The 16,142-nt window shown below is 46.4% G+C and overlaps 1 protein-coding gene across 3 annotated transcripts in view; it reads left to right on the forward strand.

The window, feature by feature from the left end:
* The first annotated feature begins 283 nt into the window (after positions 1–283).
* Positions 284–16,142, forward strand: part of LOC139406671 (disabled homolog 1-like) — an 88,931-nt gene continuing 73,072 nt past the window's right edge. The window contains exon 1 of one of the 3 annotated variants that reach the window (XM_071149540.1): positions 284–587. The gene's annotated coding sequence lies outside the window, so the exon portion shown is untranslated. The remainder of the gene's footprint in view (positions 588–16,142) is intronic. The other 2 variants (XM_071149538.1, XM_071149539.1) reach the window with 2 other exon arrangements.

Below are 16,142 nucleotides of genomic sequence, written 5' to 3' on the forward strand. Positions count from 1 at the left end.
CTGTTTTTAAATCCTCCTCCATTCAACCTTCCTCCTCATAGTCCGTCTCTCTCTCTCTGTGTATCTCCCTCTCTCTCTCCATTTCCTTTAATATTTTCTTGCGCAACTTGGTTTTTTATAGTTGATATTATTTCTTACTCCACCCTCCCCTCCGCTCCTTCTACTGAAACAGCGAAACCAGGACAGCCCAGCGAAAAATGGGTTAACACGCACTCTGCTTTCTGATTGGCTGTCAGTCCGGCGGCCTGAGCCACCCAACAGAGAGAGGTAACTAGGCAACTTCAGCGGGAGCCGTACGGAGGAAAGGGGAGAGAGAGAGAAAGAGTGAAAGAAGGGGGGCGAGAAGAACGGGAAATACGCGCTGAAATTCTGACAGTTTTTTTTTTACCGGGGAAGTGGAAGGATGTAGCCCGGGAGTCAATCACTCTGTCCGGGATAGGAAACTGGATTACCGCAGTTTCTAAAACCTTGTTTGTGGATGTTGTCAATAACTGGGAATAACGGGGATGGTTGTTGGATCGTAAACTCGCAGCAGAATGGGGACTAACAGTAGCCTGCCTACTCAATCTCGGACCGGCAGTTAGAAGGTAAACAAGTGATGAAAAGGCATTTGGTCGACATGAACGCTTTAGTTTTACGCAGTCGAAGTAGGCCTATCGCTGCAGAATGTTACGACTAACAATAACTGTTCTGACTTGAGATTCAGGCAGTACATTGAGTTATGGGCTAGTCACGATGGTACATGGAAGGTGTTTGTGGATCGGATGTTTACCGGACAGACAGGCTGTAAAATCCAAATCACTGCTGCTGCATCGGGGTTTGATGGGTGGGGAAAGAAAGCATACAAGTAGGCGACAGGCTTTTTCAGTGTGTGGCAAGGACTTTCTCGATGTGAGCGTGCGCGCGGCAGAAAGGGAGAGGGAGAGAGCAGTAGGGGCGCGCGGCAGAAAGGGAGAGGGAGAGAGCAGTAGGGGCGCGCGGCAGAAAGGGAGAGGGAGAGAGCAATAGGGGCGCGCGGCAGAAAGGGAGAGGGAGAGAGCAGTAGGGGCGCGCGGCAGAAAGGGAGAGGGAGAGAGCAGTAGGGGCGCGCGGCAGAAAGGGAGAGGGAGAGAGCAGTAGGGGCGCGCGGCAGAAAGGGAGAGGGAGAGAGCAGTAGGGCGCGCGGCAGAAAGGGAGAGGGAGAGAGCAGTAGGGACGCGCGGCAGAAAGGGAGAGGGAGATAGCAGTAGGGGTTTGCTGCATTGACATCTTTCTGTGCGCGTGTGTGTCCGAGTGTATGTGTGCAAGTGTGCTCGCATACTCCTTGTTTTTCTTCAAATATGAAGATTTTTCCCCCACGATATTATCAGATTTCGCCGAAACGTCTAGAGTTCCATATTAAGACAGTCAGCACTACGTGGTCGGGTTACTGAGTGCTTGTGTTCTACCCGGTGTTCAATCGCTCCACGTTACCCACTGGGCACACACTGGTTGAATCTACTTTGTTTCTACGTCATTTCAATGAGATGACGTTGAACCAATGTAGAATAGAAGTTGAATTGACATATGTGCCTCGTGGGTGGGGAGCCCCTCTTCTTTCTTTCTTTCTTTTTCTCTCTCTCTCTCTCTCTCTCTCTCTCTCTCTCTCTCTCTCTCTCTCTCTCTCTCTCTCTCTCTCTCTCTCTCTCTCTCTCTCTCTCTCTCATTTTTCTCTGTAACTCTGGCTATTGAATAACCTCTATTCTGGATTCTGTCATGAGAAGAATGAGTTGAAGTGTACCTGGGGCTGTTTTGATATTGATCAGCTACTGGAGGAGAAATGTAATGAATACTACTCTGTCAGGGGCTAGCGGAGAGAGAGGGAGAGAGGTTTGGATGGGGAGAGAGAGGGTAGGCTAGGGAGAGAGAAAGATAGGGGAGGAGGGAGGGAGAGAGAGGGAGAGAGGTTTGGATGGGGAGAGAGAGGGTAGGCTAGGGAGAGAGAAAGATAGGGGAGGAGGGAGGGAGAGAGAGGGAGAGAGGTTTGGATGGAGAGAGAGAGGGTAGGCTAGGGAGAGAGAAGGATAGGGGAGGAGGGAGGGAGAGAGAGGGAGCGCCTGTGAAAGGGCACCCCAGTCTGTCTGTGCGAGGCTCCGCTGCAGCTGAAAGCCGCATTAATCACAGAGCGGCTACACACACACACACACACACCCTCACTAGAGCTATAGCTGTTCCTCAGTCTTGCTCTAGTGCTTCACAGAATCTGGCCACTTACTCTTCACCCATGCAGACGAATAGCTGCATCTGTTCCTGTTCAGTCCACTGTGTGTGTGTGTGTGTGTGTGTGTGTTCGCGTGCATGCATGCTTGTGTGTTTGGAAGAATGAGAGGTGTGCAGTGCAGGACCGCACGTTGTGTCCACATCACAACTCCTCACTTGGTAAAGAGAAATAGAGGGTGATGGGATATGACAGGAGGCAGACCCAACGTTTCTCTGTCGCCCCGGGGTTAGGCTGTGTGTGGGTGTGAGACAGGGGAATGTGGTGACTGATGAGTATGTAATCGGGGAACAGTAACAGCGGGTCTGTGGCTGTCTTTACCATGTTGGCAGGTCTGAGGAAAGGACCATAAGTGGGGAATATAGACCCTGTTTTGATTGTGGTTAAAACATTTGTTCAGGTTTTACACTTTTTCGTTGCTCTCCCGTTTTTTTCTCTTCTACCCTCTAGCGTTCCATCGTGGAGGATTCAGCGCCAGCTAGCTATTAGTGAAGTGTTGTTTGTATGTGTGTGTGTTTGTCTGTGTGTGTGTGTTTGTCTGTGTATGTGTCTGCATGTGTGCGTGTCTGCAGATGTTTCAGTCCTTCCACTTGTCTCCTCACCTCTCAGGTCCCACTTGGATCGGCCACATTGGGATTTGAACCAGCGACCCTCCAACTACTGGTCCGTCTTTCTCCTCTTTGTGTGTGTGTGCTTGTGCATGTGAGGCCTCTTACTACAGCCTTCATTGGCCCAGCAGGCAGCTTCAGGTCACCATAGAAACACAGAGAGCATTGTCTAGAAAGCCTCAAAGAAAAAACTAATTTGGCTCACTCTCACTTTTTTCTCTCTCCCCTCCCCCTCCCCTCCCTCTCTCTCCCTCCACCCCCCCCTCTCTCTCCCTCCATCTCCTGCTCTCTCTACCCCCTCTCTCTCTCCCTCCAGCTCCCCCCCCCCTCTCTCTCCCTCCATCTCCCGCTCTCTCTTTCTCTCTCTGTCTATTTCTCTCCTTGTGATTCATTGTAATGTATTCAGAAGGCCTTCTTGTTTGTCTATAAAGGACATTCTGTCTGTATAGTTCTCCCATAGGGCTGAGTTCTGTACAGTTCTCCCATAGGGCTGAGTTCTGTACAGTTCTCCCATAGGGCTGAGTTCTGTATAGTTCTCCCATAGGGCTGAGTTCTGTATAGTTCTCCCATAGGGCTGAGTTCTGTACAGTTCTCCCATAGGGCTGAGTTCTGAAAAGAACACACACAGAACTCTGCTTTATGATTTTACCTCAATCATGGCTTGACTTCAATGGAGAGAAACTGTATCAGTATTCTAGTGTCTAGAGTAGGAGAATGAGAGAAAGGAAGAAATGGGAAGGAAGGTAGCGAGTAGATGAAAGAAAATAAACTGGTAGGTGAATGGAGGGAGGAAGGGAGGAGGTGATGGAGGGAGGAAGGGAGGAGGTGATGGAGGAGGAAGGGAGGAGGTGATGGAGGAGGAAGGGAGGAGGTGATGGAGGGAGGAAGGGAGGAGGTGATGGAGGGAGGAAGGGAGGAGGTGATGGAGGAGGAAGGGAGGAGGTGATGGAGGAGGAAGGGAGGAGGTGATGGAGGAGGAAGGGAGGAGGTGATGGAGGAGGAAGGGAGGAGGTGATGGAGGAGGAAGGGAGGAGGTGATGGAGGAGGAAGGGAATTGACTGGTTTTTGGCTTGATGTCCTTCCCATTGATCCTGGCTTGTGTGTGTTTTAGTGTTCGTGTTTTAGTGTTTGTGTTTTAGTGTTCGTGTTTTAGTGTTTGTGTTTTAGTGTTCGTGTTTTAGTGTTCGTGTTTTAGTGTGTGTGTTCGTGTTTTAGTGTGTATGTTTTAGTGTTCGTGTTTTAGTGTATGTGTTTTAGTGTTCGTGTTTTAGTGTGTGTGTTTTAGTGTTCGTGTTTTAGTGTGTGTGTTTGTGTTTTAGTGTGTGTGTTTGTGTTTTAGTGTGTGTGTTTGTGTTTTAGTGTTCATGTTTTAGTGTGTGTGTTTGTGTTTTAGTGTGTGTGTTTGTGTTTTAGTGTTTGTGTTTTAGTGTGTGTGTTCGTGTTTTAGTATGTGTGTTTGTGTTTTAGTGTGTGTGTTTGTGTTTTAGTTTGTTTGTTTGTGTTTTAGTGTGTGTGTTTGTGTTTTAGTGTTCGTGTTTTAGTGTGTGTGTTTGTGTTTTAGTATGTGTGTTTGTGTTTTAGTGTTCGTGTTTTAGTGTGTGTGTTCGTGTTTTAGTGTGTGTGTTTGTGTTTTAGTGTGTGTGTTTGTGTTTTAGTTTGTGTGTTTGTGTTTTAGTGTGTGTGTTTGTGTTTTAGTGTTTGTGTTTTAGTGTTTGTGTTTTAGTGTTTGTGTTTTAGTGTTCGTGTTTTAGTGTTCGTGTTTTAGTGTTCGTGTTTTAGTGTTTGTGTTTTAGTGTTTGTGTTTTAGTGTGTGTGTTTGTGTTTTAGTGTGTGTGTTTGTGTTTTAGTGTTTGTGTTTTAGTGTTTGTGTTTTAGTGTTCGTGTTTTAGTGTTCGTGTTTTAGTGTTTGTGTTCGTGTTTTAGTGTTTGTGTTCGTGTTTTAGTGTTTGTGTTCGTATTCGTATTTAGTGTTTGTGTTTTAGTGTTTGTGTTTTAGTGTGTGTGTTTTAGTGTGTTTTAGTGTTTGTGTTTTAGTGTGTGTGTTCGTATTCGTATTTTAGTGTTTGTGTTTTAGTGTTTTAGTGTTTGTGTTTTAGTGTGTGTGTTCGTAATCTAGTGTTTGTGTTTTAGTGTTCGTGTTTTAGTGTGTTTGTGTTTTAGTGTTTGTGTTTTAGTGTGTGTGTTCGTGTTTTAGTGTTTGTGTTTTAGTGTTCGTGTTTTAGTGTGTGTGTTCGTGTTTTAGTGTTTGTGTTTTAGTGTTTGTGTTCGTGTTTTAGTGTTCGTGTTTTAGTGTTTGTGTTTTAGTGTTTGTGTTCGTGTTTTAGTGTTCGTGTTTTAGTGTTCGTGTTTTAGTGTTTGTGTTTTAGTTTGTGTTTTTGTGTTTTAGTGTGTGTGTTCGTGTTTTAGTGTTTGTGTTTTAGTGTTTGTGTTTTAGTGTGTGTGTTCGTGTTTTAGTGTTCGTGTTTTAGTGTGTGTGTTCGTGTTCGTGTTTTAGTGTTCGTGTTTTAGTGTTTGTGTTTTAGTTTGTGTTTTTGTGTTTTAGTGTGTGTGTTCGTGTTTTAGTGTTTGTGTTTTAGTGTTTGTGTTTTAGTGTGTGTGTTCGTGTTTTAGTGTTCGTGTTTTAGTGTGTGTGTTCGTGTTCGTGTTTTAGTGTGTGTGTTCGTGTTTTAGTGTTCGTGTTTTAGTGTTTGTGTTTTAGTGTTCGTGTTTTAGTGTTTGTGTCTTAGTGTGTGTGTTTTAGTTTGTGTGTTTGTGTTTTAGTGTTCGTGTTTTAGTGTGTGTGTTTTAGTTTGTGTGTTTGTGTTTTAGTGTTCGTGTTTTAGTGTTCGTGTTTTAGTGTTCGTGTTTTAGTGTTCGTGTTTTAGTGTGTGTGTTTTAGTGTTTGTGTTTTAGTGTGTGTGTTTTAGTGTTCGTGTTTTAGTGTGTGTGTTTTAGTTTGTGTGTTTGTGTTTTAGTGTTTGTGTTTTAGTGTTTGTGTTTTAGTGTGTGTTTTAGTGTTTGTTTTAGTGTGTGTGTTTGTGTTTTAGTGTTCGTGTTTTAGTGCTTGTGTTTTAGTGTTCGTGTTTTAGTGTGTGTGTTTTAGTGTGTTTGTTCGTGTTTATGTTTTAGTGTTCGTGTTTTAGTGTGTGTGTTTTAGTGTGTGTGTTTTAGTGTGTGTGTTCATGTTTTAGTGTGTGTGAGCTGTTCATCTGGACATTGATTAGTCAAGTGTGCTGGAGCAGGGTTGGAGCAAAGGCCTGACCACTCTCCAGAAAGTGGGTTGGCCACCCCCGGGCTAACGTTAGACAAAACCAAAGAGACAGTGTAGTCGTGGCTGTCATGACACTAGGTGAGACCCAAATGCAGACACAGGAGGCAGATGGTTGGAGTTTAAGATGTTTAATACATCCAAAGAGAATAGGCAAGAGAATGGTCATGGACAGGCAGAAGGTCATAACCAGATTAGGTCTAGGAGGTACAGAGTGGCAGGCGGGCTCAAGGTCAGGGCAGGAAGAATGGTGAGGCAGGCGGGTACAGAGTCCAGAACAGGCAAGGGTCAAAACCAGGAGGACTAGAAAAAGGAGAAAAGGCAAAGCAGGAAAACGAGAAGAAACTCTGGTATGCTTGGACATACAAGACAGGGATAAATACACTGGGGAAAACAAGCGACACCTGGAGGGAGTGGAGACAATAACGAGGACAGGTGAAACAGATCAGGGTGTGACAGTAACCCCCTAGGTGCGCCACTTGGCGTCCTGCCTGTGTGCATACCTTCTTGACTGGGGTTCTCGGCGGTGGAAGTTGGCAATGAGGGCTGGATCCAGGATGTCTCTAGCGGGAACCCAGCACCTCTCCTCCGGGCCGTAACCCTCCCATAACCCTCCCAGTCAACCAGGTACTTGAAACCCCTGCCCCATGGTTGAACACCCAGGAGACATCTCACAGTGTAGGCCGGATGGCCATCAATGACATGGAGAGGGGGGGGGGGGGGGGGGCCTGGGGACAGAAGACAAAGAACTGTGAGCCACGGGTTTAATTCTAGACCCATGGAACGTAGGGTGAATACGGAGGGTATGGGGTAACAAGAGATGAACAGCAGGACTCTGGAGATGGGAAAAGGACCAATGAAATGAGGGGACAGTTTGCGGGACTCTACCCGAAGGGGCAGGTCCCATGTGGACAGCCATACCCTCTGCCGAATGCGGTAGTGGGAAGCTGGGGTCCGGGGTCCACTTGTCGACAATACCTGGACTTGGTCTTGAGAATAGCCACCCTGGCTATATCCAGGTATGTCAACGGCGGCGGACAAACATTTGGGCCGAGAGTACTCTGACTTCCTGCTCTTGTTCAGGGAGGAGTGGAGGCTGATACCCCATGGAGCACTCGAAAGGGGAGAGTCCGTGGCAGAACTGGGAAGAGTGTTCAGGGCATCCTCCACCCAAACCAGTTGACGGCTCCAGGTAGTGGGGTCGGTTGAGACTAATCACCTTAAGGTGGTCTCCAGGTCTTGGTTGGCTCGCTCCGACTGACCATTAGTTTGGGGATGGAATCCAGATGACAGGCTGGCCGACGTCCCAATTAGGTTGCAGAATGCCTTCCAGAACCGAGACGAGAACCCCGATCGGATACCATGACTACAGGGAGTCGATGGATCCGGAAGACATGCTCCACCATAAGCTGGGCCGTCTCCTTGGCAGAAGGTAGTTTGGTGGAGAGGGATGAAATGGGCAGCCTTGGAGAACCGGTTGACTACCGTCAGAATGACAGTGTTGCCATCAGACGGAGGGAGCCCAGTGACAAAGTCCAGGGATATATGAGACCAGGGATGATGAGGAACCGGTAGTGGCTGCAGGAGGCCAGAAGGAGCTTGCCGTGGAGTCTTGTTTTGAGCACATACAGTGCATGCAGTGATGAAGGCAGAGACGTCAGGGACCATTGTGGGCCACCAGAAACATTGCCAAAGGAAGGCTAGTGTACGGCGGGACCCTGGTTGAGAGATCAGCCTGGAGGAATGAGCCCATTCCAGGACCCTGGACCAGACGAGGGACAAACAGCCGATTTAGCCGGGTCCCCTTCAGGTCCAGGCTGGGAGCGTTGTGCCTCGCGGACCAGGTTCTCAATACCCCAATCCACAGTGGCAGCAAGGTATGAGGTAGGGAGAATGGTTTCAGAGGTCGAGGGTGTGGCAGAGGAACGGTATAGGTGGGAGAGGGCGTCAGGCCTCACATTCTTTGACCCTGGGTAGTAGAAGATGGTAAAGTTAAATCTGGTGAACAAGTGGGCCCACTGGGCCTGCCTGAAGTTGAGGCATTTGGCTGTACGGAAATATTCCAGGTTTTTATGGTCGGTCCAGACCATAATGGTCTCTTCCAGCGCCATCTTCACCACCAGGTGTTCTCGGTTGCCAACATCGTAGTTCCTTTCAGCAGGATTGAGACGATGGGACAGGAAGGGACAGGGAGGAAGCTTCTGGTCCTGGGCAGATCGCTGGGACAGGATGGCCCCCACTCCAACATCTGAAGCATCCACTTCCACCACAAATTGACGCGAGGGGTCCGGATGGATGAGGATGGGTGCTGTTGTGAATCGATGCTTCAGGTCCACAAAGGCTTTGTCGACTGGTATCTTGGGAGAGGTGAATGCCGAGAGGGGGCTGCCAGGGTGCTGTAGTGCCGAAAGAAAAGGCGGTAAAAGTTTGCAAAACCAAGAAACCGTTGCAACTGCACCCTGGACGTTGGTTGAGGCCAATCCACCACTGTTTTCACCTTTCCAGGATCCATCTGAACATTGCCCTCAACAATGACATATCCCAGAAAGGTGATAGTAGAAAGGTGGAACTCACACTTCTCTGCTTTCATGGACGGTTGGTTCTCCAGGAGGCGCTGAAGAACCTGGCTGACATGAAGACCATGTACTTGTGCAGATCGGGGAAAAAAACAGGATGTCGTCAAGGTACACGAACACAAACCGGTTTAGCATGTCCCGAAGCACATCATTGACCAAAGCCTGGAAAACAGCGGGGGCGTTGGGGAGTCCAAATAGCATGACCTGGTACTCATAATGTCCATTGGCTGTGTTGAAGGCTGTCTTCCACTCACCCCCCTCACGTATCCGAACCATGTGAAGGTCCAACTTGGAGAATATGGTGGCCCCGTGGAGAGGTTCAATCTCTGAGGAGAGGAGAGGTAGGGGGTAACGATTCTTGACAGTAATGTCATTAAGTCCCCGGTAGTCAATGCACGGATGCAGGGTCTTGTCCTCCTTCTCCACAAAGAAAAACCCTGCGCCGGCAGGAGATGCAGACTGATGGACGACCCCAGTGGCCAGAAACCCCTCTACGTACTCCTCCATAGCTTTGGTGTCTGGTCCGGACAGAGAATACAATCTCTGACCCCAAGGTGTAGTGCCTGGGAGAAGATCAATGGCACAATCATAACGACGGTGCGGGGGAGGGGAGTAGCACGTGCCTTGCTGAACACTTCCAGGAGGTCATGGTATTCTGTGGGGATAGCAGAGACAGCCACAGTCTTGCTAACATCCCAAGGAAGGTGACTTGAGGAAGGCTGTGCTGCTTGAAGGCAGTGGGAATGGCAAAATGGGCTCGAACCCAGGATGGAGCTTGTGGTCCAGTCAATCACAGGATTGTGCTTTTGGAGCCAGAAAAATCCTAACACAACCGGAACATGGGGAGATGTAATGAGGAGGAACTGTATTGCCTCACTGTGGTTAACAGAAACCCGCAATTGAACGGGCACAGTACAATTGGTGACTTCCAATATAGAACGGCGGTCCAGTGCCCTAGCATCCATGGGCAGAGAGAGGCTGAGTGGGAACACCAAGCTCCGAAGCTATCGTGGCATCCATAAGATTTTCATCAGCCCCAGAGTCAATGAGCACTTGGAGAGACTTAGATTGGTTTCCCCACAGCACAAGAACAAAAAGGGGTGGGCGGGTGATGGGAATTAGGGAACTCCCAGTCTGACTCACCATAGTGCTGGTACGACTAAAGACAAGGGTTTCCTAATAGGGCATAAAATGTCCTGCCCCTCCACAGTACAGACAGCAGTTATGGTTCATCCTCCGTGAGTGCTCTCAAACTGATAGCCTAGTTCTTCCCAACTGCATAGGCTCAGGAGTATCCAACTCATCCATCGTAGATTCAAGAAAGAGCTTGGGTGGCTTCGACTCCTCTCGGAAGAGCTGCCTTCGGAAACTTCCGGATTCCATAGGAGGTGAATGCACCATATCGGGTGCACCAGTGTGCCCAAGACCAGACCTCCTCTCACTCTTGCGTTCCCTTAGGCATCCATCAATTTGAATGGTTAAAGCGATAAGGGAGTCGAGGTCCACTGGCAGTTCCCAAGGAGCTAGCTCATCCTTAACCTCCTCAGATAATCCGTGCAGGAAGGTATTGACGGAACTAGAAGCACAAGCAATTCGCTACACTCGCATTAACATCTGCTAACCATGTGTATGTGACAAATACATTTGATTTGAAGAGTTTGATTTGAAGAGTATCTCCAGATACCGGAGACTCAAAAACTTCTCACCACTGCCATGAATTCTTCCAAATGACCGCAAATGGCAGATTGTTGTTCCCAAACTGCCATAGCCCAGGATAGCGCCCTTCCCAATATTTACGTAATTATTCATGCTATAGTCGATCGGTCTGAAGAAAACGAAGATGGCTGTAGCTCAAAAATAAGCCAGCACTGAGAAAGAAAACAGGCAGGTACCAGGATTCCCCGAATATCGCTCTGGGGGAGGTAAGTGGGGTTCACGGGGAGTCGGGATAGGCTGTACAAAGTCACCACAGATAGAGGGGAAAAAATTCTGGGTGATTGGGTTTTTCAGAGGTAGCAGACAGTCTGAGCTAACTCCCTGATTTGCTCCATAATACCCTTTAACCCATGGTCGTAGTGTTCCGGCAAGGAGCTGAGCCCTTCCAAAAGGACCTGTAGCAACTCCTGATGTCTCCTCATTGTGGCTCCCTGCAGGGAGACAGTCTGGCGGAGCTGGTCCAAGTCTGCTGGGTGTGTCATTTCCAGTTCGTACTATCATGACACTAGGTGAGACCCAAATGCAGACACAGGAGGCAGATGTTTGGAGTTTAAGATGTTTAATAAATCCAAAGGGAATAGGAAAGAGAATGGTCGTGGACAGGCAGAAGGTCATAACCAGATTAGGTCCAGGAGGTACAGAGTGGCAGGTGGGCTCAAGGTCAGGGCAGGCAGAATGGTCAGGCTGGCGGGTACAGAGTCCAGAACAGGCAAGGGTCAAAACCGGGAGGACTAGAAAAAGGTGAAAAGGTGAAGCAAGAAAGCGGGAAAACCGCTGGTAGGTTTGGACATACAAGACGAACTGGCACAGAGAGACAGGAAACACAGGGGTAAATCCACTGGGGAAAATAAGTGACACCTGGAGGGGGTGGAGACAATAACGAGGACAGGTGAAACATATCAGGGTGTGACAGTGGCAGGGATTTGAGCAGGGGGGTAGAGAGAACAGGTATTAGAGCTGGATATCCAGAGTCCACTAATCTCACTATATTCTAATCTATAATCAGATTAAATACTCATAATCTGTCTGTTGCACATCACTCTCTCTCCATCCCTGCCTTTTTATCCCTCTCTCTCCATCCCTCTCTCCCAGCATCTCTATCCCTCTCCTCTATATCCCTCTCTCCCAGCCTCTCCATCCCTTCCTCTTCATCCCTCTCTCTCTCAACCTCTCCATCCCTTCCTCTCCATCCCTCTCTCTCCATCTACCTCCATTCCTCAAACTCGCCAAGCCAAATGGACACCACTGGACAATATCACTGGACTTCCCTAACTCTTTAACACACACATATACACACTGTGCAGGGACTATTGAGCTGAGCCTCAGCCTACTCTCCTGCAATTTGCAAATTCATGCTCTTAGCCGCAATTACTCTGAGGGTGTGTGTGTGCAATGGCTATCATATTTCATGCACATATAATTTCAAAGAATTAAGGATTGTCTAAAACTACACTTTACTAAATAATGTTCTTTGTTGTTCGATTGTCTGCGTGGAATCCAATCGTATTATAGATTTTTTTGCTATGCTGAAGTTTGGGTGTCTTTTAGGCTGGGCGTATGTTATGTTATTGATGCACGGACTGTTTTTTTACTTTATCTGCTATTAAGGTATTTCAATGTTTGGTTTGTTAAATGTGATATACCGTGTGTAACATCCCTTTTTATTGTTTACACTGCTACTTGAGTCATCACTCACTGCTCTCTCCATGCCACTTTCCTCACAGACCAAGCCCCGCCCCCTGTCACTCAAGAAGCGCATTTGTTGTTGCTTGACCACGAGACACTTGCATTCAGTCTGCATGATCAATGCAGCACATGTAACAATGTTGATGACAACGATGTTGTTTCTTAATATGAATCCACAAGCGTTCTATAATTACACAATTAGTTTGTGTTTCTTATATATGCAAACAGGTAGTCTTTTCTTAGCAAGTTTCAGCTAAATCGGGTTAGCTGCTAATGCTAATCGCTAGTTACCTGGCTAGCTAGCTAATAAGTGTGCTGAGTCAGAGCAAACGTAGCTAGCTAATACAGTCTGATACCAGCGCTGGTGTATGCCTAAATCAACATGTTTGTGCAACAGTATCTTCTAAATCCAAAAGGAATAGGAGAAGCATTAATATGTTGGCTACATGAAGAAACATTTAATGTAGCCAAAGATTATAGTGTCCCCTTGGAAACACTGACTATCGCTTTGTGTTCCTACCCTGTCACAATAACTCTTCCCTGGCGTTTTCATTCACTGTCATGTCAAACAACACTGTGCCCATTATTATTTATATTCTAACTATAGAATTAGAATAAATATTATATTTACATGATTCCAACAGTTCAAGTGTTTTGATCTAAATCGCCAGTCAAATCGCAATTCCAACATGTGGTTAAAAATAAGGCCTTGTTTTATTGCCCATATCATGGAGCCCTCCGTGACAGTGTGGAAATGATCTCAAACGAGTGCAGGAAATGCAGAAATTAATGTAAATGCAGAGAATTATATTTGGTTGAAGTAGAATTGAACAGTATAAAACAATCAGAATGGAGAAAGACCAATTGAAATCAATTAGACCGTATTTGTTGTCACCCTAGGGTCACCCTAAAAGGGGTCATATTGTATTTGTGAGTGTTTGGAAATTGGATGACTGTATGCCCCCCTCCACTCCGAGTAGAGGTTGCCAGACACCCTTCCTCTGAGTTGAGCTGAGTTGAACAGGGACAGGATGCCAAATTGAATCAGAGAAACTGCAATTCAAATTAAATTGTTAATGTACCCTGCTGTCTGATGCAATGTAACTTGTCATTTGAATTGAAAAAGAAAGAGCGGGATAGAGATAGATTTAATATTCTAATGACTAAAATGTAGGGAGAGAGAGCGCAAGGGAAAGAGAGAAGGGAAATAGTAGTAGTTCAAGCATGGATGCCTTCTTTGTAAGGTTCACAGTTTATTCACACCACACACTAACAATCTCTCTTTTTCTCTATCCTCTCTCTCTCACCCATTCTCCCTCTTTCTCTCTCTGCTCTCTCTCTGCCCATAGGGATGCTTCAGGGAGGCTCTCGTTTGAAGTGGAGATTCACTCCCTCAGTCACACCAGTTGCCATTTTACTTCATTTTACATTTAGCCTACTACACCCCACTTTACAGAGGGAGAGAGCTGGAATACACTGTCCCTGTCTTTTCCCTCCTTTTCCCACCACCTCCCCATCTTCTTCCCCTTCTTTATCCTCCCCCTCCTCTCCCTCTCACCCCCCCTCTCTTCCTCCTCCTCCTCTTCCTCCTCCTCCTCCTCCTCCCTCTTCTCCTCCTCCTCCCTCTCTCTGAGACCTAGTGTACAGGAGTCACAGCACATTATAACACTTTAATTAACTCTAATTTTCCTACATCCTCATTTAACCCTAAGTACCCCACCTCCTGCCCATGACAGTACCACACACACACACACACACACACACACACATACTCACACACACACAGAGAGACACATGCGCGCGCACACACAGATACACACATACACACAGATCCTGCGCTGTGCCCTGGTAGATCCCAGAGGTATTAAATGCTCTGTATGACATTAAATTGCGTTGGAAGGAAGTGTAAAACAAAGGTACATAAATGACATTTTAATTCCTGTTTTTATTCAGTCTTTGTCCTGCTGTGCAGAGAGGAGAGAGGAGAGAGGTGGCTGTTGTTTTGGCATTTTCTCTTTATTCAGGAACACAAAAGATAATGTATTCGTCTGAGGGGAGGGGGAAAGGGGGGGCAGAGGGGACTGGAGAGGCGGGTTTTGTTACACGTCCCAGAGGATAGCTTCTGCTGGCAGATTGGGGGGGGGGGGGGTGAAATAATTATTAAAGAAAGAAAGAGAGAGCTTGCTGGCTGGGCCAAAGGAATGAACATATCCCTAGAGGATTCTCTCTTTCTTTTCTCACTCTCTCTCCTCTCTCTTTATTTCTCTCTTTCTATCTCTCTCTCCTCTCTCTCTCTGGTTGACAGAATGCCAAGAGCGTGCAAAGCTGTCATCAGCGTAGAGGGTGGCTACTTTGAAGAATGTCAAATATAAAATAGATTTTGATTTGTTTAACAGTTTTTTGGTTACCTCATGATTCCATATGTGTTATTGCATAGTTTTGATGTCTTCACTATTATTCTTCAATGTAGGAAATAGTCAAAATAAAGAAAAGCCCTGGAATGAGTAGGTGTGTCCACACTTTTATACAGTGCCTTGCGAAAGTATTCGGCCCCATTGACCTTTTGCCACATTTCAGGCTTCAAACATAAAGATATAAAACTGTATTTTTTTTGTGAAGAATCAACAACAAGTGGGACACAATCATGAAGTGGAACGACATTTATTGGATATTTCAAACTTTTTTAACAAATCAAAAACTGAAAAATTGGGCGTGCAAAATTATTCAGCCCCCTTAAGTTAATACTTTGTAGCGCCACCTTTTGCTGCGATTACAGCTGTAAGTCGCTTGGGGTATGTCTCTATCAGTTTTGCACATCGAGAGAAATTTTTTCCCATTCCTCCTTGCAAAACAGCTCGAGCTCAGTGAGGTTGGATGGAGAGCATTTGTGAACAGCAGTTTTCAGTTCTTTCCACAGATTCTTGATTGGATTCAGGTCTGGACTTTGACTTGGCCATTCTAACACCTGGATATGTTTATTTTTGAACCATTCCATTGTAGATTTTGCTTTATGTTTTGGATCATTGTCTTGTTGGAAGACAAATCTCCGTCCCAGTCTCAGGTCTTTTGCAGACTCCATCAGGTTTTCTTCCAGAATGGTCCTGTATTTGGCTCCATCCATCTTCCCATCAATTTTAACCATCTTCCCTGTCCCTGCTGAAGAAAAGCAGGCCCAAACCATGATGCTGCCACCACCATGTTTGACAGTGGAGATGGTGTGTTCAGGGTGATGAGCTGTGTTGCTTTTACGCCAAACATAACGTTTTGCATTGTTGCCAAAAAGTTCAATTTTGGTTTCATCTGACCAGAGCACCTTCTTCCACATGTTTGGTGTGTCTCCCAGGTGGCTTGTGGCAAACTTTAAACGACACTTTTTATGGATATCTTTAAGAAATGGCTTTCTTCTTGCCACTCTTCCATAAAGGCCAGATTTGTGCAATATACGACTGATTGTTGTCCTATGGACAGAGTCTCCCACCTCAGCTGTAGGTCTCTGCAGTTCATCCAGAGTGATCATGGGCCTCTTGGCTGCATCTCTGATCAGTCTTCTCCTTGTATGAGCTGAAAGTTTAGAGGGACGGCCAGGTCTTGGTAGATTTGCAGTGGTCTGATACTCCTTCCATTTCAATATTATCGCTTGCACAGTGCTCCTTGGGATGTTTAAAGCTTGGGAAATCGTTTTGTATCCAAATCCGGCTTTAAACTTCTTCACAGCAGTATCTCGGACCTGCCTGGTGTGTTCCTTGTTCTTCATGATGCTCTCTGCGCTTTTAACGGACCTCTGAGACTATCACAGTGCAGGTACATTTATACGGAGACTTGATTACACACAGGTGGATTGTATTTATCATCATTAGTCATTTAGGTCAACATTGGATCATTCAGAGATCCTCACTGAACTTCTGGAGAGAGTTTGCTGCACTTAAAGTAAAGGGGCTGAATAATTTTGCACGCCCAATTCTTCCGTTTTTGATTTGTTAAAAAAGTTTGAAGTATCCAATAAATGTCGTTTCACTTCATGATTGTGTCCCACTTGTTGTTGATTCTTCACAAAAAAATACAGTTTTATATCT

This window comes from Oncorhynchus clarkii, chromosome 4 (assembly GCF_045791955.1).
Source record: "Oncorhynchus clarkii lewisi isolate Uvic-CL-2024 chromosome 4, UVic_Ocla_1.0, whole genome shotgun sequence".
In the NCBI taxonomy this organism is placed as follows: domain Eukaryota; kingdom Metazoa; phylum Chordata; class Actinopteri; order Salmoniformes; family Salmonidae; genus Oncorhynchus; species Oncorhynchus clarkii.